Here is a 24948-nt window from a genome sequence, read left to right on the forward strand (position 1 = left end):
CTATTGAGAGAAAATCCCAGTTAAGTTAGTCCTCATATCTCAGCTTTAGGATGAGATAGGCTAAAAATAATCACACCTTTGTGTAAGTCAGGACCTGCCTAATCAACATCGTGAGTTTGGAAGAAATCTGAGATGGTCAAAAATTTAGTCTAAAAAAACACACAGGGGTACCCCTTAGTGTTTCTTGGGTGAAATATGTGACCTCTTCAGATCTTCTTCAAACCCACACCGTGTGTCAGAGAGGTCCTGACGAAGACAGTGGTGTGGTAATTGTTGCCCTACCACATCCCAAAGCTAAGATATAGGGACATGCTGTGCTGCATAAAATTAATAACTGTAAATTTCATGATGGGAATCCTACTTCCAGTGAAGCTAGGTAAACACATGAGTAGAAGGGTGCGATCAGAAAAGCCTAGTCAGTCCAATATATCCTACATTGCATCTGTATTTTGCTTTATTGGACGTATAAAAAGCTCATAAATTTAATTCCAATATATTCAACACCAATAAACCTATTAAGAGAAAATCCCAGTTAAGTTTGTCCTCATATCTCAGCTTTGGGACGAGATAGGCTGAAAATAATCACACCTTTGTGTAAGTCAGGACCTGCCTAATCAACATCGTGAGTTTGGAAGAAATCTGAGATGGTCAAAAATTTAGTCTAAAAAAACACAAAGGGGTACCTCTTAGTGTTTTTTTGGGTGAAATATGTGACCTCCTCAGCTCTTCTTCAAACCCACACCGTGTGTCAGAGAGGTCCTGACGAAAACAGTGGTGTGGTAATTTTTGCCCTACCACATCCCAAAGCTAAGATATAGGGACATGCTGTGCTGCATAAAATTAATAACTGTAAATTTCATGATGGGATTCCTACTTCCAGTGAAGCTAGGTAAACACATGAGTAGAAGGGTGCGATCAGAATAGCCTAGTCAGTCCAATATATCCTACATTGCATCTGTATTTTGCTTTATTGGATGTATAACAAGCTCATAAATTTAATTCCAATATATTCAACACCAATAAACCTATTGAGAGAAAATCCCAGTTAAGTTTGTCCTCATATCTCAGCTTTGGGATGAGTTAGGCTGAAAATAATCACACCTTTGTGTAAGTCAGGACCTGCCTAATCAACATCGTGAGTTTGGAAGAAATCTGAGACGGTCAAAAATTTAGTCTAAAAAAACACAAAGGGGTACCTCTTAGTGTTTTTTTGGGTGAAATATGTGACCTCCTCAGCTCTTCTTCAAACCCACACCGTGTGTCAGAGAGGTCCTGACGAAAACAGTGGTGTGGTAATTGTTGCCCTACCACATCCCAAAGCTAAGATATAGGGACATGCTGTGCTGCATAAAATTAATAACTGTAAATTTCATGATGGGATTCCTACTTACAGTGAAGCTAGGTAAACACATGAGAAGAAGGGTGCGATCAGAAAAGCCTAGTCAGTCCAATATATCCTACATTGCATCTGTATTTTTCTTTATTGGATGTATAACAAGCTCATAAATTTAATTCCAATATATTCAACACAAATAAACCTATTGAGAGAAAATCCCACTTACGTTAGACCTCATATCTCAGCTTTGGGATGAGATAGGCTGGAAATAATCACACCTTTGTGTAAGTCAGGACCTGCCTAATCAACATCGTGAGTTTGGAAGAAATCTGAGACGGTCAAAAATTTAGTCTGAAAAAACACAAAGGGGTACCCCTTAGTGTTTCTTGGGTGAAATATGTGACCTCTTCAGATCTTCTTCAAACCCACACCGTGTGTCAGAGAGGTCCTGACGAAGACAGTGGTGTGGTAATTGTTGCCCTACCACATCCCAAAGCTAAGATATAGGGACATGCTGTGCTGCATAAAATTAATAACTGTAAATTTCATGATGGGAATCCTACTTCCAGTGAAGCTAGGTAAACACATGAGTAGAAGGGTGCGATCAGAAAAGCCTAGTCAGTCCAATATATCCTACATTGCATCTGTATTTTGCTTTATTGGACGTATAACAAGCTCATAAATTTAATTCCAATATATTCAACACCAATAAACCTATTAAGAGAAAGTCCCAGTTAAGTTTGTCCTCATATCTCAGCTTTGGGACGAGATAGGCTGAAAATAATCACACCTTTGTGTAAGTCAGGACCTGCCTAATCAACATCGTGAGTTTGGAAGAAATCTGAGATGGTCAAAAATTTAGTCTAAAAAAACACAAAGGGGTACCTCTTAGTGTTTTTTTGGGTGAAATATGTGACCTCCTCAGCTCTTCTTCAAACCCACACCGTGTGTCAGAGAGGTCCTGACGAAGACAGTGGTGTGGTAATTTTTGTCCTACCACATCCCAAAGCTAAGATATAGGGACATGCTGTGCTGCATAAAATGTATAACTGTAAATTTCATGATGGGATTCCTACTTCCAGTGAAGCTAGGTAAACACATGAGTAGAAGGGTGCGATCAGAATAGCCTAGTCAGTCCAATATATCCTACATTGCATCTGTATTTTGCTTTATTGGATGTATAACAAGCTCATAAATTTAATTCCAATATATTCAACACCAATAAACCTATTGAGAGAAAATCCCAGTTAAGTTTGTCCTCATATCTCAGCTTTGGGATGAGTTAGGCTGAAAATAATCACACCTTTGTGTAAGTCAGGACCTGCCTAATCAACATCGTGAGTTTGGAAGAAATCTGAGACGGTCAAAAATTTAGTCTAAAAAAACACAAAGGGGTACCTCTTAGTGTTTTTTTGGGTGAAATATGTGACCTCCTCAGCTCTTCTTCAAACCCACACCGTGTGTCAGAGAGGTCCTGACGAAAACAGTGGTGTGGTAATTTTTGCCCTACCACATCCCAAAGCTAAGATGTAGGGACATGCTGTGCTGCATAAAATTAATAACTGTAAATTTCATGATGGGATTCCTACTTACAGTGAAGCTAGGTAAACACATGAGAAGAAGGGTGCGATCAGAAAAGCCTAGTCAGTCCAATATATCCTACATTGCATCTGTATTTTTCTTTATTGGATGTATAACAAGCTCATAAATTTAATTCCAATATATTCAACACAAATAAACCTATTGAGAGAAAATCCCACTTACGTTAGACCTCATATCTCAGCTTTGGGATGAGATAGGCTGGAAATAATCACACCTTTGTGTAAGTCAGGACCTGCCTAATCAACATCGTGAGTTTGGAAGAAATCTGAGACGGTCAAAAATTTAGTCTGAAAAAACACAAAGGGGTACCCCTTAGTGTTTCTTGGGTGAAATATGTGACCTCTTCAGATCTTCTTCAAACCCACACCGTGTGTCAGAGAGGTCCTGACGAAGACAGTGGTGTGGTAATTGTTGCCCTACCACATCCCAAAGCTAAGATATAGGGACATGCTGTGCTGCATAAAATTAATAACTGTAAATTTCATGATGGGAATCCTACTTCCAGTGAAGCTAGGTAAACACATGAGTAGAAGGGTGCGATCAGAAAAGCCTAGTCAGTCCAATATATCCTACATTGCATCTGTATTTTGCTTTATTGGACGTATAAAAAGCTCATAAATTTAATTCCAATATATTCAACACCAATAAACCTATTAAGAGAAAATCCCAGTTAAGTTTGTCCTCATATCTCAGCTTTGGGACGAGATAGGCTGAAAATAATCACACCTTTGTGTAAGTCAGGACCTGCCTAATCAACATCGTGAGTTTGGAAGAAATCTGAGATGGTCAAAAATTTAGTCTAAAAAAACACAAAGGGGTACCTCTTAGTGTTTTTTTGGGTGAAATATGTGACCTCCTCAGCTCTTCTTCAAACCCACACCGTGTGTCAGAGAGGTCCTGACGAAGACAGTGGTGTGGTAATTTTTGTCCTACCACATCCCAAAGCTAAGATATAGGGACATGCTGTGCTGCATAAAATGTATAACTGTAAATTTCATGATGGGATTCCTACTTCCAGTGAAGCTAGGTAAACACATGAGTAGAAGGGTGCGATCAGAAAAGCCTAGTTAGTCCAATATATCCTACATTGCATCTGTATTTTGCTTTATTGGACGTATAACAAGCTCATAAATTTAATTCCAATATATTCAACACCAATAAACCTATTGAGAGAAAATCCCAGTTAAGTTTGTCCTCATATCTCAGCTTTGGGATGAGATAGGCTGAAAATAATCACACCTTTGTGTAAGTCAGGACCTGCCTAATCAACATCGTGAGTTTGGAAGAAATCTGAGATGGTCAAAAATTTAGTCTAAAAAAACACAAAGGGGTACCCCTTAGTGTTTTATTGGGTGAAATATGTGACCTCTTCAGATCTTCTTCAAACCCACACCGTGTGTCAGAGAGGTCCTGACGAAGGCAATGGTGTGGTAATTGTTGCCCTACCACATCCCAAAGCTAAGATATAGGGACATGTTGTGCTGCATAAAATGTATAACTGTAAATTTCATGATGGGATTCCTACTTCCTGTGAAGCTAGGTAAACACATGAGTAGAAGGGTGCGATCAGAAAAGCCTAGTCAGTCCAATATATCCTACATTGCATCTGTATTTTGCTTTATTGGACGTATAAAAAGCTCATAAATTTAATTCCAATATATTCAACACCAATAAACCTATTAAGAGAAAATCCCAGTTAAGTTTGTCCTCATATCTCAGCTTTGGGACGAGATAGGCTGAAAATAATCACACCTTTGTGTAAGTCAGGACCTGCCTAATCAACATCGTGAGTTTGGAAGAAATCTGACATGGTCAAAAATTTAGTCTAAAAAAACACAAAGGGGTACCTCTTAGTGTTTTTTTGGGTGAAATATGTGACCTCCTCAGCTCTTCTTCAAACCCACACCGTGTGTCAGAGAGGTCCTGACGAAAACAGTGGTGTGGTAATTTTTGCCCTACCACATCCCAAAGCTAAGATATAGGGACATGCTGTGCTGCATAAAATTAATAACTGTAAATTTCATGATGGGATTCCTACTTCCAGTGAAGCTAGGTAAACACATGAGTAGAAGGGTGCGATCAGAATAGCCTAGTCAGTCCAATATATCCTACATTGCATCTGTATTTTGCTTTATTGGATGTATAACAAGCTCATAAATTTAATTCCAATATATTCAACACCAATAAACCTATTGAGAGAAAATCCCAGTTAAGTTTGTCCTCATATCTCAGCTTTGGGATGAGTTAGGCTGAAAATAATCACACCTTTGTGTAAGTCAGGACCTGCCTAATCAACATCGTGAGTTTGGAAGAAATCTGAGACGGTCAAAAATTTAGTCTAAAAAAACACAAAGGGGTACCTCTTAGTGTTTTTTTGGGTGAAATATGTGACCTCCTCAGCTCTTCTTCAAACCCACACCGTGTGTCAGAGAGGTCCTGACGAAAACAGTGGTGTGGTAATTTTTGCCCTACCACATCCCAAAGCTAAGATATAGGGACATGCTGTGCTGCATAAAATTAATAACTGTAAATTTCATGATGGGATTCCTACTTCCAGTGAAGCTAGGTAAACACATGAGAAGAAGGGTGCGATCAGAAAAGCCTAGTCAGTCCAATATATCCTACATTGCATCTGTATTTTTCTTTATTGGATGTATAACAAGCTCATAAATTTAATTCCAATATATTCAACACAAATAAACCTATTGAGAGAAAATCCCACTTACGTTAGACCTCATATCTCAGCTTTGGGATGAGATAGGCTGGAAATAATCACACCTTTGTGTAAGTCAGGACCTGCCTAATCAACATCGTGAGTTTGGAAGAAATCTGAGACGGTCAAAAATTTAGTCTGAAAAAACACAAAGGGGTACCCCTTAGTGTTTTTTTGGGTGAAATATGTGACCTCTTCAGATCTTGTTCAAACCCACACCGTGTGTCAGGGAGGTCCTGACGAAGACAGTGGTGTGGTAATTTTTGTCCTACCACATCCCAAAGCTAAGATATAGGGACATGCTGTGCTGCATAAAATTAATAACTGTAAATTTCATGATGGGATTCCTACTTCCAGTGAAGCTAGGTAAACACATGAGTAGAAGGGTGCGATCAGAATAGCCTAGTCAGTCCAATATATCCTACATTGCATCTGTATTTTTCTTTATTGGATGTATAACAAGCTCATAAATTTAATTCCAATATATTCAACACCAATAAACCTATTGAGAGAAAATCCCAGTTAAGTTTGTCCTCATATCTCAGCTTTGGGATGAGTTAGGCTGAAAATAATCACACCTTTGTGTAAGTCAGGACCTGCCTAATCAACATCGTGAGTTTGGAAGAAATCTGAGACGGTCAAAAATTTAGTCTAAAAAAACACAAAGGGGTACCCCTTAGTGTTTTTTTGGGTGAAATATGTGACCTCCTCAGATCTTCTTCAAACCCACACCGTGTGTCAGAGAGGTCCTGACGAAGAGAGTGGTGTGGTAATTTTTGTCCTACCACATCCCAAAGCTAATATATAGGGACATGCTGTGCTGCATAAAATTAATAACTGTAAATTTCATGATGGGATTCCTACTTCCAGTGAAGCTAGGTAAACACATGAGTAGAAGGGTGCGATCAGAAAAGCCTAGTCAGTCCAATATATCCTACATTGCATCTGTATTTTGCTTTATTGGACGTATAACAAGCTTATAAATTTAATTCCAATATATTCAACACCAATAAACCTATTAAGAGAAAATCCCAGTTAAGTTTGTCCTCATATCTCAGCTTTGGGATGAGATAGGCTGAAAATAATCACACCTTTGTGTAAGTCAGGACCTGCCTAATCAACATCGTGAGTGTGGAAGAAATCTGAGATGGTCAAAAATTTAGTCTAAAAAAACACAAAGGGGTACCCCTTAGTGTTTTTTTGGGTGAAATATGTGACCTCTTCAGATCTTGTTCAAACCCACACCGTGTGTCAGAGAGGTCCTGACGAAGACAGTGGTGTGGTAATTGTTGCCCTACCACATCCCAAAGCTAAGATATAGGGACATGCTGTGCTGCATAAAATTAATAACTGTAAATTTCATGATGGGAATCCTACTTCCAGTGAAGCTAGGTAAACACATGAGTAGAAGGGTGCGATCAGAAAAGCCTAGTCAGTCCAATATATCCTACATTGCATCTGTATTTTGCTTTATTGGACGTATAAAAAGCTCATAAATTTAATTCCAATATATTCAACACCAATAAACCTATTAAGAGAAAATCCCAGTTAAGTTTGTCCTCATATCTCAGCTTTGGGACGAGATAGGCTGAAAATAATCACACCTTTGTGTAAGTCAGGACCTGCCTAATCAACATCGTGAGTTTGGAAGAAATCTGACATGGTCAAAAATTTAGTCTAAAAAAACACAAAGGGGTACCTCTTAGTGTTTTTTTGGGTGAAATATGTGACCTCCTCAGCTCTTCTTCAAACCCACACCGTGTGTCAGAGAGGTCCTGACGAAAACAGTGGTGTGGTAATTTTTGCCCTACCACATCCCAAAGCTAAGATATAGGGACATGCTGTGCTGCATAAAATTAATAACTGTAAATTTCATGATGGGATTCCTACTTCCAGTGAAGCTAGGTAAACACATGAGTAGAAGGGTGCGATCAGAATAGCCTAGTCAGTCCAATATATCCTACATTGCATCTGTATTTTGCTTTATTGGATGTATAACAAGCTCATAAATTTAATTCCAATATATTCAACACCAATAAACCTATTGAGAGAAAATCCCAGTTAAGTTTGTCCTCATATCTCAGCTTTGGGATGAGTTAGGCTGAAAATAATCACACCTTTGTGTAAGTCAGGACCTGCCTAATCAACATCGTGAGTTTGGAAGAAATCTGAGACGGTCAAAAATTTAGTCTAAAAAAACACAAAGGGGTACCTCTTAGTGTTTTTTTGGGTGAAATATGTGACCTCCTCAGCTCTTCTTCAAACCCACACCGTGTGTCAGAGAGGTCCTGACGAAAACAGTGGTGTGGTAATTTTTGCCCTACCACATCCCAAAGCTAAGATATAGGGACATGCTGTGCTGCATAAAATTAATAACTGTAAATTTCATGATGGGATTCCTACTTCCAGTGAAGCTAGGTAAACACATGAGAAGAAGGGTGCGATCAGAAAAGCCTAGTCAGTCCAATATATCCTACATTGCATCTGTATTTTTCTTTATTGGATGTATAACAAGCTCATAAATTTAATTCCAATATATTCAACACAAATAAACCTATTGAGAGAAAATCCCACTTACGTTAGACCTCATATCTCAGCTTTGGGATGAGATAGGCTGGAAATAATCACACCTTTGTGTAAGTCAGGACCTGCCTAATCAACATCGTGAGTTTGGAAGAAATCTGAGACGGTCAAAAATTTAGTCTGAAAAAACACAAAGGGGTACCCCTTAGTGTTTTTTTGGGTGAAATATGTGACCTCTTCAGATCTTGTTCAAACCCACACCGTGTGTCAGGGAGGTCCTGACGAAGACAGTGGTGTGGTAATTTTTGTCCTACCACATCCCAAAGCTAAGATATAGGGACATGCTGTGCTGCATAAAATTAATAACTGTAAATTTCATGATGGGATTCCTACTTCCAGTGAAGCTAGGTAAACACATGAGTAGAAGGGTGCGATCAGAATAGCCTAGTCAGTCCAATATATCCTACATTGCATCTGTATTTTTCTTTATTGGATGTATAACAAGCTCATAAATTTAATTCCAATATATTCAACACCAATAAACCTATTGAGAGAAAATCCCAGTTAAGTTTGTCCTCATATCTCAGCTTTGGGATGAGTTAGGCTGAAAATAATCACACCTTTGTGTAAGTCAGGACCTGCCTAATCAACATCGTGAGTTTGGAAGAAATCTGAGACGGTCAAAAATTTAGTCTAAAAAAACACAAAGGGGTACCCCTTAGTGTTTTTTTGGGTGAAATATGTGACCTCCTCAGATCTTCTTCAAACCCACACCGTGTGTCAGAGAGGTCCTGACGAAGAGAGTGGTGTGGTAATTTTTGTCCTACCACATCCCAAAGCTAATATATAGGGACATGCTGTGCTGCATAAAATTAATAACTGTAAATTTCATGATGGGATTCCTACTTCCAGTGAAGCTAGGTAAACACATGAGTAGAAGGGTGCGATCAGAAAAGCCTAGTCAGTCCAATATATCCTACATTGCATCTGTATTTTGCTTTATTGGACGTATAACAAGCTTATAAATTTAATTCCAATATATTCAACACCAATAAACCTATTAAGAGAAAATCCCAGTTAAGTTTGTCCTCATATCTCAGCTTTGGGATGAGATAGGCTGAAAATAATCACACCTTTGTGTAAGTCAGGACCTGCCTAATCAACATCGTGAGTGTGGAAGAAATCTGAGATGGTCAAAAATTTAGTCTAAAAAAACACAAAGGGGTACCCCTTAGTGTTTTTTTGGGTGAAATATGTGACCTCTTCAGATCTTGTTCAAACCCACACCGTGTGTCAGAGAGGTCCTGACGAAGACAGTGGTGTGGTAATTGTTGCCCTACCACATCCCAAAGCTAAGATATAGGGACATGCTGTGCTGCATAAAATTAATAACTGTAAATTTCATGATGGGAATCCTACTTCCAGTGAAGCTAGGTAAACACATGAGTAGAAGGGTGCGATCAGAAAAGCCTAGTCAGTCCAATATATCCTACATTGCATCTGTATTTTGCTTTATTGGACGTATAAAAAGCTCATAAATTTAATTCCAATATATTCAACACCAATAAACCTATTAAGAGAAAATCCCAGTTAAGTTTGTCCTCATATCTCAGCTTTGGGACGAGATAGGCTGAAAATAATCACACCTTTGTGTAAGTCAGGACCTGCCTAATCAACATCGTGAGTTTGGAAGAAATCTGACATGGTCAAAAATTTAGTCTAAAAAAACACAAAGGGGTACCTCTTAGTGTTTTTTTGGGTGAAATATGTGACCTCCTCAGCTCTTCTTCAAACCCACACCGTGTGTCAGAGAGGTCCTGACGAAAACAGTGGTGTGGTAATTTTTGCCCTACCACATCCCAAAGCTAAGATATAGGGACATGCTGTGCTGCATAAAATTAATAACTGTAAATTTCATGATGGGATTCCTACTTCCAGTGAAGCTAGGTAAACACATGAGTAGAAGGGTGCGATCAGAATAGCCTAGTCAGTCCAATATATCCTACATTGCATCTGTATTTTGCTTTATTGGATGTATAACAAGCTCATAAATTTAATTCCAATATATTCAACACCAATAAACCTATTGAGAGAAAATCCCAGTTAAGTTTGTCCTCATATCTCAGCTTTGGGATGAGTTAGGCTGAAAATAATCACACCTTTGTGTAAGTCAGGACCTGCCTAATCAACATCGTGAGTTTGGAAGAAATCTGAGACGGTCAAAAATTTAGTCTAAAAAAACACAAAGGGGTACCTCTTAGTGTTTTTTTGGGTGAAATATGTGACCTCCTCAGCTCTTCTTCAAACCCACACCGTGTGTCAGAGAGGTCCTGACGAAAACAGTGGTGTGGTAATTTTTGCCCTACCACATCCCAAAGCTAAGATATAGGGACATGCTGTGCTGCATAAAATTAATAACTGTAAATTTCATGATGGGATTCCTACTTCCAGTGAAGCTAGGTAAACACATGAGAAGAAGGGTGCGATCAGAAAAGCCTAGTCAGTCCAATATATCCTACATTGCATCTGTATTTTTCTTTATTGGATGTATAACAAGCTCATAAATTTAATTCCAATATATTCAACACAAATAAACCTATTGAGAGAAAATCCCACTTACGTTAGACCTCATATCTCAGCTTTGGGATGAGATAGGCTGGAAATAATCACACCTTTGTGTAAGTCAGGACCTGCCTAATCAACATCGTGAGTTTGGAAGAAATCTGAGAAGGTCAAAAATTTAGTCTGAAAAAACACAAAGGGGTACCCCTTAGTGTTTTTTTGGGTGAAATATGTGACCTCTTCAGATCTTGTTCAAACCCACACCGTGTGTCAGGGAGGTCCTGACGAAGACAGTGGTGTGGTAATTTTTGTCCTACCACATCCCAAAGCTAAGATATAGGGACATGCTGTGCTGCATAAAATTAATAACTGTAAATTTCATGATGGGATTCCTACTTCCAGTGAAGCTAGGTAAACACATGAGTAGAAGGGTGCGATCAGAATAGCCTAGTCAGTCCAATATATCCTACATTGCATCTGTATTTTTCTTTATTGGATGTATAACAAGCTCATAAATTTAATTCCAATATATTCAACACCAATAAACCTATTGAGAGAAAATTCCAGTTAAGTTTGTCCTCATATCTCAGCTTTGGGATGAGTTAGGCTGAAAATAATCACACCTTTGTGTAAGTCAGGACCTGCCTAATCAACATCGTGAGTTTGGAAGAAATCTGAGACGGTCAAAAATTTAGTCTAAAAAAACACAAAGGGGTACCCCTTAGTGTTTTTTTGGGTGAAATATGTGACCTCTTCAGATCTTGTTCAAACCCACACCGTGTGTCAGAGAGGTCCTGACGAAGACAGTGGTGTGGTAATTGTTGCCCTACCACATCCCAAAGCTAAGATATAGGGACATGCTGTGCTGCATAAAATTAATAACTGTAAATTTCATGATGGGAATCCTACTTCCAGTGAAGCTAGGTAAACACATGAGTAGAAGGGTGCGATCAGAAAAGCCTAGTCAGTCCAATATATCCTACATTGCATCTGTATTTTGCTTTATTGGACGTATAAAAAGCTCATAAATTTAATTCCAATATATTCAACACCAATAAACCTATTAAGAGAAAATCCCAGTTAAGTTTGTCCTCATATCTCAGCTTTGGGACGAGATAGGCTGAAAATAATCACACCTTTGTGTAAGTCAGGACCTGCCTAATCAACATCGTGAGTTTGGAAGAAATCTGACATGGTCAAAAATTTAGTCTAAAAAAACACAAAGGGGTACCTCTTAGTGTTTTTTTGGGTGAAATATGTGACCTCCTCAGCTCTTCTTCAAACCCACACCGTGTGTCAGAGAGGTCCTGACGAAAACAGTGGTGTGGTAATTTTTGCCCTACCACATCCCAAAGCTAAGATATAGGGACATGCTGTGCTGCATAAAATTAATAACTGTAAATTTCATGATGGGATTCCTACTTCCAGTGAAGCTAGGTAAACACATGAGTAGAAGGGTGCGATCAGAATAGCCTAGTCAGTCCAATATATCCTACATTGCATCTGTATTTTGCTTTATTGGATGTATAACAAGCTCATAAATTTAATTCCAATATATTCAACACCAATAAACCTATTGAGAGAAAATCCCAGTTAAGTTTGTCCTCATATCTCAGCTTTGGGATGAGTTAGGCTGAAAATAATCACACCTTTGTGTAAGTCAGGACCTGCCTAATCAACATCGTGAGTTTGGAAGAAATCTGAGACGGTCAAAAATTTAGTCTAAAAAAACACAAAGGGGTACCTCTTAGTGTTTTTTTGGGTGAAATATGTGACCTCCTCAGCTCTTCTTCAAACCCACACCGTGTGTCAGAGAGGTCCTGACGAAAACAGTGGTGTGGTAATTTTTGCCCTACCACATCCCAAAGCTAAGATATAGGGACATGCTGTGCTGCATAAAATTAATAACTGTAAATTTCATGATGGGATTCCTACTTCCAGTGAAGCTAGGTAAACACATGAGAAGAAGGGTGCGATCAGAAAAGCCTAGTCAGTCCAATATATCCTACATTGCATCTGTATTTTTCTTTATTGGATGTATAACAAGCTCATAAATTTAATTCCAATATATTCAACACAAATAAACCTATTGAGAGAAAATCCCACTTACGTTAGACCTCATATCTCAGCTTTGGGATGAGATAGGCTGGAAATAATCACACCTTTGTGTAAGTCAGGACCTGCCTAATCAACATCGTGAGTTTGGAAGAAATCTGAGAAGGTCAAAAATTTAGTCTGAAAAAACACAAAGGGGTACCCCTTAGTGTTTTTTTGGGTGAAATATGTGACCTCTTCAGATCTTGTTCAAACCCACACCGTGTGTCAGGGAGGTCCTGACGAAGACAGTGGTGTGGTAATTTTTGTCCTACCACATCCCAAAGCTAAGATATAGGGACATGCTGTGCTGCATAAAATTAATAACTGTAAATTTCATGATGGGATTCCTACTTCCAGTGAAGCTAGGTAAACACATGAGTAGAAGGGTGCGATCAGAATAGCCTAGTCAGTCCAATATATCCTACATTGCATCTGTATTTTTCTTTATTGGATGTATAACAAGCTCATAAATTTAATTCCAATATATTCAACACCAATAAACCTATTGAGAGAAAATCCCAGTTAAGTTTGTCCTCATATCTCAGCTTTGGGATGAGTTAGGCTGAAAATAATCACACCTTTGTGTAAGTCAGGACCTGCCTAATCAACATCGTGAGTTTGGAAGAAATCTGAGACGGTCAAAAATTTAGTCTAAAAAAACACAAAGGGGTACCCCTTAGTGTTTTTTTGGGTGAAATATGTGACCTCCTCAGATCTTCTTCAAACCCACACCGTGTGTCAGAGAGGTCCTGACGAAGAGAGTGGTGTGGTAATTTTTGTCCTACCACATCCCAAAGCTAATATATAGGGACATGCTGTGCTGCATAAAATTAATAACTGTAAATTTCATGATGGGATTCCTACTTCCAGTGAAGCTAGGTAAACACATGAGTAGAAGGGTGCGATCAGAAAAGCCTAGTCAGTCCAATATATCCTACATTGCATCTGTATTTTGCTTTATTGGACGTATAACAAGCTTATAAATTTAATTCCAATATATTCAACACCAATAAACCTATTAAGAGAAAATCCCAGTTAAGTTTGTCCTCATATCTCAGCTTTGGGATGAGATAGGCTGAAAATAATCACACCTTTGTGTAAGTCAGGACCTGCCTAATCAACATCGTGAGTGTGGAAGAAATCTGAGATGGTCAAAAATTTAGTCTAAAAAAACACAAAGGGGTACCCCTTAGTGTTTTTTTGGGTGAAATATGTGACCTCTTCAGATCTTCTTCAAACCCACACCGTGTGTCAGGGAGGTCCTGACGAAGACAGTGGTGTGGTAATTGTTGCCCTACCACATCCCAGAGCTGAGATATAGGGACATGTTGTGCTGCATAAAATGTATAACTGTAAATTTCATGATGGGATTCCTACTTCCAGTGAAGCTAGGTAAACACATGAGTAGAAGGGTGCGATCAGAAAAGCCTAGTCAGTCCAATATATCCTACATTGCATCTGTATTTTGCTTTATTGGACGTATAAAAAGCTCATGAATTTAATTCCAATATATTCAACACCAATAAACCTATTGAGAGAAAATCCCAGTTCAGTTTGTCCTCATATCTCAGCTTTGGGATGAGATAGGCTGAAAATAATCACACCTTTGTGTAAGTCAGGACCTGCCTAATGAACATTGTGAGTTTGGAAGAAATCTGAGACGGTCAAAAATTTAGTCTGAAAAAACACAAAGGGGTACCCCTTAGTGTTTTTTGGGTGAAATATGTGACCTCTTCAGATCTTGTTCAAACCCACACCGTGTGTCAGGGAGGTCCTGACGAAGACAGTGGTGTGGTAATTGTTGCCCTACCACATCCCAGAGCTGAGATATAAGGACATGTTGTGCTGCATAAAATGTATAACTGTAAATTTCATGATGGGATTCCTACTTCCAGTGAAGCTAGGTAAACACATGAGTAGAAGGGTGCGATCAGAATAGCCTAGTCAGTCCAATATATCCTACATTGCATCTGTATTTTTCTTTATTGGATGTATAACAAGCTCATAAATTTAATTCCAATATATTCAACACCAATAAACCTATTGAGAGAAAATCCCAGTTAAGTTTGTCCTCATATCTCAGCTTTGGGATGAGTTAGGCTGAAAATAATCACACCTTTGTGTAAGTCAGGACCTGCCTAATCAACATCGTGAGTTTGGAAGAAATCTGAGACGGTCAAAAATTTAGTCTAAAAAAACACAAAGGGGTACCCCTTAGTGTTTTTTTGGGTGAAATATGTGACCTCCTCAGATCTTCTTCAAACCCACACCGTGTGTCAGAGAGGTCCTGACGAAGAGAGTGGTGTGGTAATTTTTGTCCTACCACATCCCAAAGCTAATATATAGGGACATGCTGTGCTGCATAAAATTAATAACTGTAAATTTCATGATGGGATTCCTACTTCCAGTGAAGCTAGGTAAACACATGAGTAGAAGGGTGCGATCAGAAAAGCCTAGTCAGTCCAATATATCCTACATTGCATCTGTATTTTGCTTTATTGGACGTATAACAAGCTTATAAATTTAATTCCAATATATTCAACACCAATAAACCTATTAAGAGAAAATCCCAGTTAAGTTTGTCCTCATATCTCAGCTTTGGGATGAGATAGGCTGAAAATAATCACACCTTTGTGTAAGTCAGGACCTGCCTAATCAACATCGTGAGTGTGGAAGAAATCTGAGATTGTCAAAAATTTAGTCTAAAAAAACACAAAGGGGTACCCCTTAGTGTTTTTTTGGGTGAAATATGTGACCTCTTCAGATCTTCTTCAAACCCACACCGTGTGTCAGGGAGGTCCAGACGAAGACAGTGGTGTGGTAATTGTTGCCCTACCACATCCCAGAGCTGAGATATAGGGACATGTTGTGCTGCATAAAATGTATAACTGTAAATTTCATGATGGGATTCCTACTTCCAGTGAAGCTAGGTAAACACATGAGTAGAAGGGTGCGATCAGAAAAGCCTAGTCAGTCCAATATATCCTACATTGCATCTGTATTTTGCTTTATTGGACGTATAAAAAGCTCATGAATTTAATTCCAATATATTCAACACCAATAAACCTATTGAGAGAAAATCCCAGTTCAGTTTGTCCTCATATCTCAGCTTTGGGATGAGATAGGCTGAAAATAATCACACCTTTGTGTAAGTCAGGACCTGCCTAATGAACATTGTGAGTTTGGAAGAAATCTGAGACGGTCAAAAATTTAGTCTGAAAAAACACAAAGGGGTACCCCTTAGTGTTTTTTGGGTGAAATATGTGACCTCTTCAGATCTTGTTCAAACCCACACCGTGTGTCAGGGAGGTCCTGACAAAGACAGTGGTGTGGTAATTTTTGTCCTACCACATCCCAAAGCTAAGATATAGGGACATGCTGTGCTGCATAAAATTAATAACTGTAAATTTCATGATGGGAATCCTACTTCCAGTGAAGCTAGGTAAACACATGAGTAGAAGGGTGCGATCAGAAAAGCCTAGTCAGTCCAATATATCCTACATTGCATCTGTATTTTGCTTTATTGGACGTATAACAAGCTCATAAATTTAATTCCAATATATTCAACACCAATAAACCTATTGAGAGAAAATCCCAGTTAAGTTTGTTCTCATATCTCAGCTTTGGGATGAGATAGGCTAAAAATAATCACACCTTTGTGTAAGTCAGGACCTGCCTAATCAACATCGTGAGTTTGGAAGAAATCTGAGACGGTCAAAAATTTAGTCTGAAAAAACACAAAGGGGTACCCCTTAGTGTGTATTTGGGTGAAATATGTGACCTCTTCAGATCTTGTTCAAACCCACACCGTGTGTCAGGGAGGTCCTGACGAAGACAGTGGTGTGGTAATTGTTGCCCTACCACATCCCAGAGCTGAGATATAAGGACATGTTGTGCTGCATAAAATGTATAACTGTAAATTTCATGATGGGATTCCTACTTCCAGTGAAGCTAGGTAAACACATGAGTAGAAGGGTGCGATCAGAAAAGCCTAGTCAGTCCAATATATCCTACATTGCATCTGTATTTTGCTTTATTGGACGTATAACAAGCTCATAAATTTAATTCCAATATATTCAACACCAATAAACCTATTGAGAGAAAATCCCAGTTAAGTTTGTCCTCATATCTCAGCTTTGGGATGAGATAGGCTGAAAATAATCACACCTTTGTGTAAGTCAGGACATGCCTAATCAACATCGTGAGTGTTAGTGTTTTTTTGGGTGAAATATGTGACCTCTTCAGATCTTCTTTAAACCCACACCATGTGTCAGAGAGGTCCTGACGAAGACAATGGTGTGGTAATTGTTGCCCTACCACATCCCAAAGCTAAGATATAGGGACATGTTGTGCTGCATAAAATGTATAACTGTAAATTTCATGATGGGATTCCTACTTCCAGTGAAGCTAGGTAAACACATGAGTAGAAGGGTGCGATCAGAAAAGCCTAGTCAGTCCAATATATCCTACATTGCATCTGTATTTTGCTTTATTGGACGTATAACAAGCTCATAAATTTAATTCCAATATATTCAACACCAATAAACCTATTGAGAGAAAATCCCAGTTAAGTTTGTCCTCATATCTCAGCTTTGGGATGAGATAGGCTAAAAATAATCACACCTTTGTGTAAGTCAGGACCTGCCTAATCAACATCGTGAGTTTGGAAGAAATCTGAGACGGTCAAAAATTTAGTCTGAAAAAACACAAAGGGGTACCCCTTAGTGTTTATTTGGGTGAAATATGTGACCTCTTCAGATCTTGTTCAAACCCACACCGTGTGTCAGGGAGGTCCTGACGAAGACAGTGGTGTGGTAATTGTTGCCCTACCACATCCCAGAGCTGAGATATAAGGACATGTTGTGCTGCATAAAATGTATAACTGTAAATTTCATGATGGGATTCCTACTTCCAGTGAAGCTAGGTAAACACATGAGTAGAAGGGTGCGATCAGAAAAGCCTAGTCAGTCCAATATATCCTACATTGCATCTGTATTTTGCTTTATTGGACGTATAACAAGCTTATAAATTTAATTCCAATATATTCAACACAAATAAACCTATTGAGAGAAAATCCCAGTTAAGTTTGTCCTCATATCTCAGCTTTGGGATGAGATAGGCTGAAAATAATCACACCTTTGTGTAAGTCAGGACCTGCCTAATCAACATCGTGAGTGTTAGTGTTTTTTTGGGTGAAATATGTGACCTCTTCAGATCTTCTTTAAACCCACACCATGTGTCAGAGAGGTCCTGACGAAGACAATGGTGTGGTAATTGTTGCCCTACCACATCCCAAAGCTAAGATATAGGGACATGTTGTGCTGCATAAAATGTATAACTGTAAATTTCATGATGGGATTCCTACTTCCTGTGAAGCTAGGTAAACACATGAGTAGAAGGGTGCGATCAGAAAAGCCTAGTCAGTCCAATATATCCTACATTGCATCTGTATTTTGCTTCATTGGACGTAAAACAAGCTCATAAATTTAATTCCAATATATTCAACACCAATAAACCTATTGAGAGAAAATCCCAGTCAAGTTAGTCCTCATATCTCAGCTTTGGGATGAGATAGGCTAAATATAATCACACCTTTGTGTAAGTCAGGACCTGCCTAATCAACATCGTGAGTTTGGAAGAAATCTGAGATGGTCAAAAATTTAGTCTAAAAAAACACAAAGGGGTACCCCTTAGTGTTTCTTGGGTGAAATATGTGACCTCTTCAGATCTTGTTCAAACCCACACCGTGTGTCAGGGAGGTCCTGACGAAAACAGTGGTGTGGTAATTTTTGTCCTACCACATCCCAAAGCTAAGATATAGGGACATGCTGTGCTGCATAAAATTAATAACTGTAAATTTCATGATGGGAATCCTACTTCCAGTGAAGCTAGGTAAACACATGAGTAGAAGGGTGCGATCAGAAAAGCCTAGTCAGTCCAATATATCCTACATTGCATCTGTATTTTGCTTTATTGGACGTATAACAAGCTCATAAATTTAATTCCAATATATTCAACACCAATAAACCTATTGAGAGAAAATCCCAGTTAAGTTTGTCCTCATATCTCAGCTTTGGGATGAGATAGGCTAAAAATAATCACACCTTTGTGTAAGTCAGGACCTGCCTAATCAACATCGTGAGTTTGGAAGAAATCTGAGACGGTCAAAAATTTAGTCTGAAAAAACACAAAGGGGTACCCCTTAGTGTTTATTTGGGTGAAATATGTGACCTCTTCAGATCTTGTTCAAACCCACACCGTGTGTCAGGGAGGTCCTGACGAAGACAGTGGTGTGGTAATTGTTGCCCTACCACATCCCAGAGCTGAGATATAAGGACATGTTGTGCTGCATAAAATGTATAACTGTAAATTTCATGATGGGATTCCTACTTCCAGTGAAGCTAGGTAAACACATGAGTAGAAGGGTGCGATCAGAAAAGCCTAGTCAGTCCAATATATCCTACATTGCATCTGTATTTTGCTTTATTGGACGTATAACAAGCTCATAAATTTAATTCCAATATATTCAACACCAATAAACCTATTGAGAGAAAATCCCAGTTAAGTTTGTCCTCATATCTCAGCTTTGGGATGAGATAGGCTGAAAATAATCACACCTTTGTGTAAGTCAGGACATGCCTAATCAACATCGTGAGTGTTAGTGTTTTTTTGGGTGAAATATGTGACCTCTTCAGATCTTCTTTAAACCCACACCATGTGTCAGAGAGGTCCTGACGAAGACAATGGTGTGGTAATTGTTGCCCTACCACATCCCAAAGCTAAGATATAGGGACATGTTGTGCTGCATAAAATGTATAACTGTAAATTTCATGATGGGATTCCTACTTCCAGTGAAGCTAGGTAAACACATGAGTAGAAGGGTGCGATCAGAAAAGCCTAGTCAGTCCAATATATCCTACATTGCATCTGTATTTTGCTTTATTGGACGTATAACAAGCTCATAAATTTAATTCCAATATATTCAACACCAATAAACCTATTGAGAGAAAATCCCAGTTAAGTTTGTCCTCATATCTCAGCTTTGGGATGAGATAGGCTAAAAATAATCACACCTTTGTGTAAGTCAGGACCTGCCTAATCAACATCGTGAGTTTGGAAGAAATCTGAGACGGTCAAAAATTTAGTCTGAAAAAACACAAAGGGGTACCCCTTAGTGTTTATTTGGGTGAAATATGTGACCTCTTCAGATCTTGTTCAAACCCACACCGTGTGTCAGGGAGGTCCTGACGAAGACAGTGGTGTGGTAATTGTTGCCCTACCACATCCCAGAGCTGAGATATAAGGACATGTTGTGCTGCATAAAATGTATAACTGTAAATTTCATGATGGGATTCCTACTTCCAGTGAAGCTAGGTAAACACATGAGTAGAAGGGTGCGATCAGAAAAGCCTAGTCAGTCCAATATATCCTACATTGCATCTGTATTTTGCTTTATTGGACGTATAACAAGCTTATAAATTTAATTCCAATATATTCAACACAAATAAACCTATTGAGAGAAAATCCCAGTTAAGTTTGTCCTCATATCTCAGCTTTGGGATGAGATAGGCTGAAAATAATCACACCTTTGTGTAAGTCAGGACCTGCCTAATCAACATCGTGAGTGTTAGTGTTTCTTGGGTGAAATATGTGACCTCTTCAGATCTTCTTTAAACCCACACCATGTGTCAGAGAGGTCCTGACGAAGACAATGGTGTGGTAATTGTTGCCCTACCACATCCCAAAGCTAAGATATAGGGACATGTTGTGCTGCATAAAATGTATAACTGTAAATTTCATGATGGGATTCCTACTTCCAGTGAAGCTAGGTAAACACATGAGTAGAAGGGTGCGATCAGAAAAGCCTAGTCAGTCCAATATATCCTACATTGCATCTGTATTTTGCTTTATTGGACGTATAACAAGCTCATAAATTTAATTCCAATATATTCAACACCAATAAACCTATTGAGAGAAAATCCCAGTTAAGTTTGTCCTCATATCTCAGCTTTGGGATGAGATAGGCTAAAAATAATCACACCTTTGTGTAAGTCAGGACCTGCCTAATCAACATCGTGAGTTTGGAAGAAATCTGAGACGGTCAAAAATTTAGTCTGAAAAAACACAAAGGGGTACCCCTTAGTGTTTATTTGGGTGAAATATGTGACCTCTTCAGATCTTGTTCAAACCCACACCGTGTGTCAGGGAGGTCCTGACGAAGACAGTGGTGTGGTAATTGTTGCCCTACCACATCCCAGAGCTGAGATATAAGGACATGTTGTGCTGCATAAAATGTATAACTGTAAATTTCATGATGGGATTCCTACTTCCAGTGAAGCTAGGTAAACACATGAGTAGAAGGGTGCGATCAGAAAAGCCTAGTCAGTCCAATATATCCTACATTGCATCTGTATTTTGCTTTATTGGACGTATAACAAGCTTATAAATTTAATTCCAATATATTCAACACAAATAAACCTATTGAGAGAAAATCCCAGTTAAGTTTGTCCTCATATCTCAGCTTTGGGATGAGATAGGCTGAAAATAATCACACCTTTGTGTAAGTCAGGACCTGCCTAATCAACATCGTGAGTGTTAGTGTTTCTTGGGTGAAATATGTGACCTCTTCAGATCTTCTTTAAACCCACACCATGTGTCAGAGAGGTCCTGACGAAGACAATGGTGTGGTAATTGTTGCCCTACCACATCCCAAAGCTAAGATATAGGGACATGCTGTGCTGCATAAAATTAATAACTGTAAATTTCATGATGGGAATCCTACTTCCAGTGAAGCTAGGTAAACACATGAGTAGAAGGGTGCGATCAGAAAAGCCTAGTCAGTCCAATATATCCTACATTGCATCTGTATTTTGCTTTATTGGACGTATAACAAGCTCATAAATTTAATTCCAATATATTCAACACCAATAAACCTATTGAGAGAAAATCCCAGTTAAGTTTGTCCTCATATCTCAGCTTTGGGATGAGATAGGCTAAAAATAATCACACCTTTGTGTAAGTCAGGACCTGCCTAATCAACATCGTGAGTTTGGAAGAAATCTGAGACGGTCAAAAATTTAGTCTGAAAAAACACAAAGGGGTACCCCTTAGTGTTTTTTTGAGTGAAATATGTGACCTCCTCAGATCTTCTTCAAACACACACCGTGTGTCAGAGAGGTCCTGACAAAGACAGTGGTGTGGTATTTTTTGTCCTACCACATCCCAAAGCTAAGATATAGGGACATGCTGTGCTGCATAAAATTAATAACTGTAAATTTCATGATGGGATTCCTACTTCCAGTGAAGCTAGGTAAACACATGAGTAGAAGGGTGCGATCAGAAAAGCCTAGTCAGTCCAATATATCCTACATTGCATCTGTAATTTGCTTTATTGGACGTATAACAAGCTCATAAATTTAATTCCAATATATTCAACACCAATAAACCTATTGAGAGAAAATCCCAGTTAAGTTTGTCCTCATATCTCAGCTTTGGGATGAGATAGGCTGAAAATAATCACACCTTTGTGTAAGTCAGGACCTGCCTAATCAACATCGTGAGTGTGGAAGAAATCTGAGATGGTCAAAAATTTAGTCTAAAAAAACACAAAGGGGTACCCCTTAGTGTTTTTTTGGGTGAAATATGTGACCTCTTCAGATCTTCTTCAAACCCACACCGTGTGTCAGAGAGGTCCTGACGAAGACAATGGTGTGGTAATTGTTGCCCTACCACATCCCAAAGCTAATATATAGGGACATGTTGTGCTGCATAAAATGTATAACTGTAAATTTCATGATGGGATTCCTACTTCCAGTGAAGCTAGGTAAACACATGAGTAGAAGGGTGCGATCAGAAAAGCCTAGTCAGTCCAATATATCCTACATTGCATCTGTATTTTGCTTTATTGGACGTAAAACAAGCTCATAAATTTAAGTCCAATATATTCAACACAAATAAACCTATTGAGAGAAAATCCCAGTTAAGTTTGTCCTCATATCTCAGCTTTGGGATGAGTTAGGCTGAAAATAATCACACCTTTGTGTAAGTCAGGACCTGCCTAATGAACATTGTGAGTTTGGAAGAAATCTGAGACGGTCAAAAATTTAGTCTGAAAAAACACAAAGGGGTACCCCTTAGTGTTTTTTGGGTGAAATATGTGACCTCTTCAGATCTTGTTCAAACCCACACCGTGTGTCAGGGAGGTCCTGACAAAGACAGTGGTGTGGTAATTTTTGTCCTACCACATCCCAAAGCTAAGATATAGGGACATGCTGTGCTGCATAAAATTAATAACTGTAAATTTCATGATGGGAATCCTACTTCCAGTGAAGCTAGGTAAACACATGAGTAGAAGGGTGCGATCAGAAAAGCCTAGTCAGTCCAATATATCCTACATTGCATCTGTATTTTGCTTTATTGGACGTATAACAAGCTCATAAATTTAATTCCAATATATTCAACACCAATAAACCTATTGAGAGAAAATCCCAGTTAAGTTTGTTCTCATATCTCAGCTTTGGGATGAGATAGGCTAAAAATAATCACACCTTTGTGTAAGTCAGGACCTGCCTAATCAACATCGTGAGTTTGGAAGAAATCTGAGACGGTCAAAAATTTAGTCTGAAAAAACACAAAGGGGTACCCCTTAGTGTGTATTTGGGTGAAATATGTGACCTCTTCAGATCTTGTTCAAACCCACACCGTGTGTCAGGGAGGTCCTGACGAAGACAGTGGTGTGGTAATTGTTGCCCTACCACATCCCAGAGCTGAGATATAAGGACATGTTGTGCTGCATAAAATGTATAACTGTAAATTTCATGATGGGATTCCTACTTCCAGTGAAGCTAGGTAAACACATGAGTAGAAGGGTGCGATCAGAAAAGCCTAGTCAGTCCAATATATCCTACATTGCATCTGTATTTTGCTTTATTGGACGTATAACAAGCTCATAAATTTAATTCCAATATATTCAACACCAATAAACCTATTGAGAGAAAATCCCAGTTAAGTTTGTCCTCATATCTCAGCTTTGGGATGAGATAGGCTAAAAATAATCACACCTTTGTGTAAGTCAGGACCTGCCTAATCAACATCGTGAGTTTGGAAGAAATCTGAGACGGTCAAAAATTTAGTCTGAAAAAACACAAAGGGGTACCCCTTAGTGTTTATTTGGGTGAAATATGTGACCTCTTCAGATCTTGTTCAAACCCACACCGTGTGTCAGGGAGGTCCTGACGAAGACAGTGGTGTGGTAATTGTTGCCCTACCACATCCCAGAGCTGAGATATAAGGACATGTTGTGCTGCATAAAATGTATAACTGTAAATTTCATGATGGGATTCCTACTTCCAGTGAAGCTAGGTAAACACATGAGTAGAAGGGTGCGATCAGAAAAGCCTAGTCAGTCCAATATATCCTACATTGCATCTGTATTTTGCTTTATTGGACGTATAACAAGCTCATAAATTTAATTCCAATATATTCAACACCAATAAACCTATTGAGAGAAAATCCCAGTTAAGTTTGTCCTCATATCTCAGCTTTGGGATGAGATAGGCTGAAAATAATCACACCTTTGTGTAAGTCAGGACATGCCTAATCAACATCGTGAGTGTTAGTGTTTTTTTGGGTGAAATATGTGACCTCTTCAGATCTTCTTTAAACCCACACCATGTGTCAGAGAGGTCCTGACGAAGACAATGGTGTGGTAATTGTTGCCCTACCACATCCCAAAGCTAAGATATAGGGACATGTTGTGCTGCATAAAATGTATAACTGTAAATTTCATGATGGGATTCCTACTTCCAGTGAAGCTAGGTAAACACATGAGTAGAAGGGTGCGATCAGAAAAGCCTAGTCAGTCCAATATATCCTACATTGCATCTGTATTTTGCTTTATTGGACGTATAACAAGCTCATAAATTTAATTCCAATATATTCAACACCAATAAACCTATTGAGAGAAAATCCCAGTTAAGTTTGTCCTCATATCTCAGCTTTGGGATGAGATAGGCTAAAAATAATCACACCTTTGTGTAAGTCAGGACCTGCCTAATCAACATCGTGAGTTTGGAAGAAATCTGAGACGGTCAAAAATTTAGTCTGAAAAAACACA

Source organism: Hoplias malabaricus, chromosome Y (assembly GCF_029633855.1).
Source record: "Hoplias malabaricus isolate fHopMal1 chromosome Y, fHopMal1.hap1, whole genome shotgun sequence".
Classification (NCBI taxonomy): domain Eukaryota; kingdom Metazoa; phylum Chordata; class Actinopteri; order Characiformes; family Erythrinidae; genus Hoplias; species Hoplias malabaricus.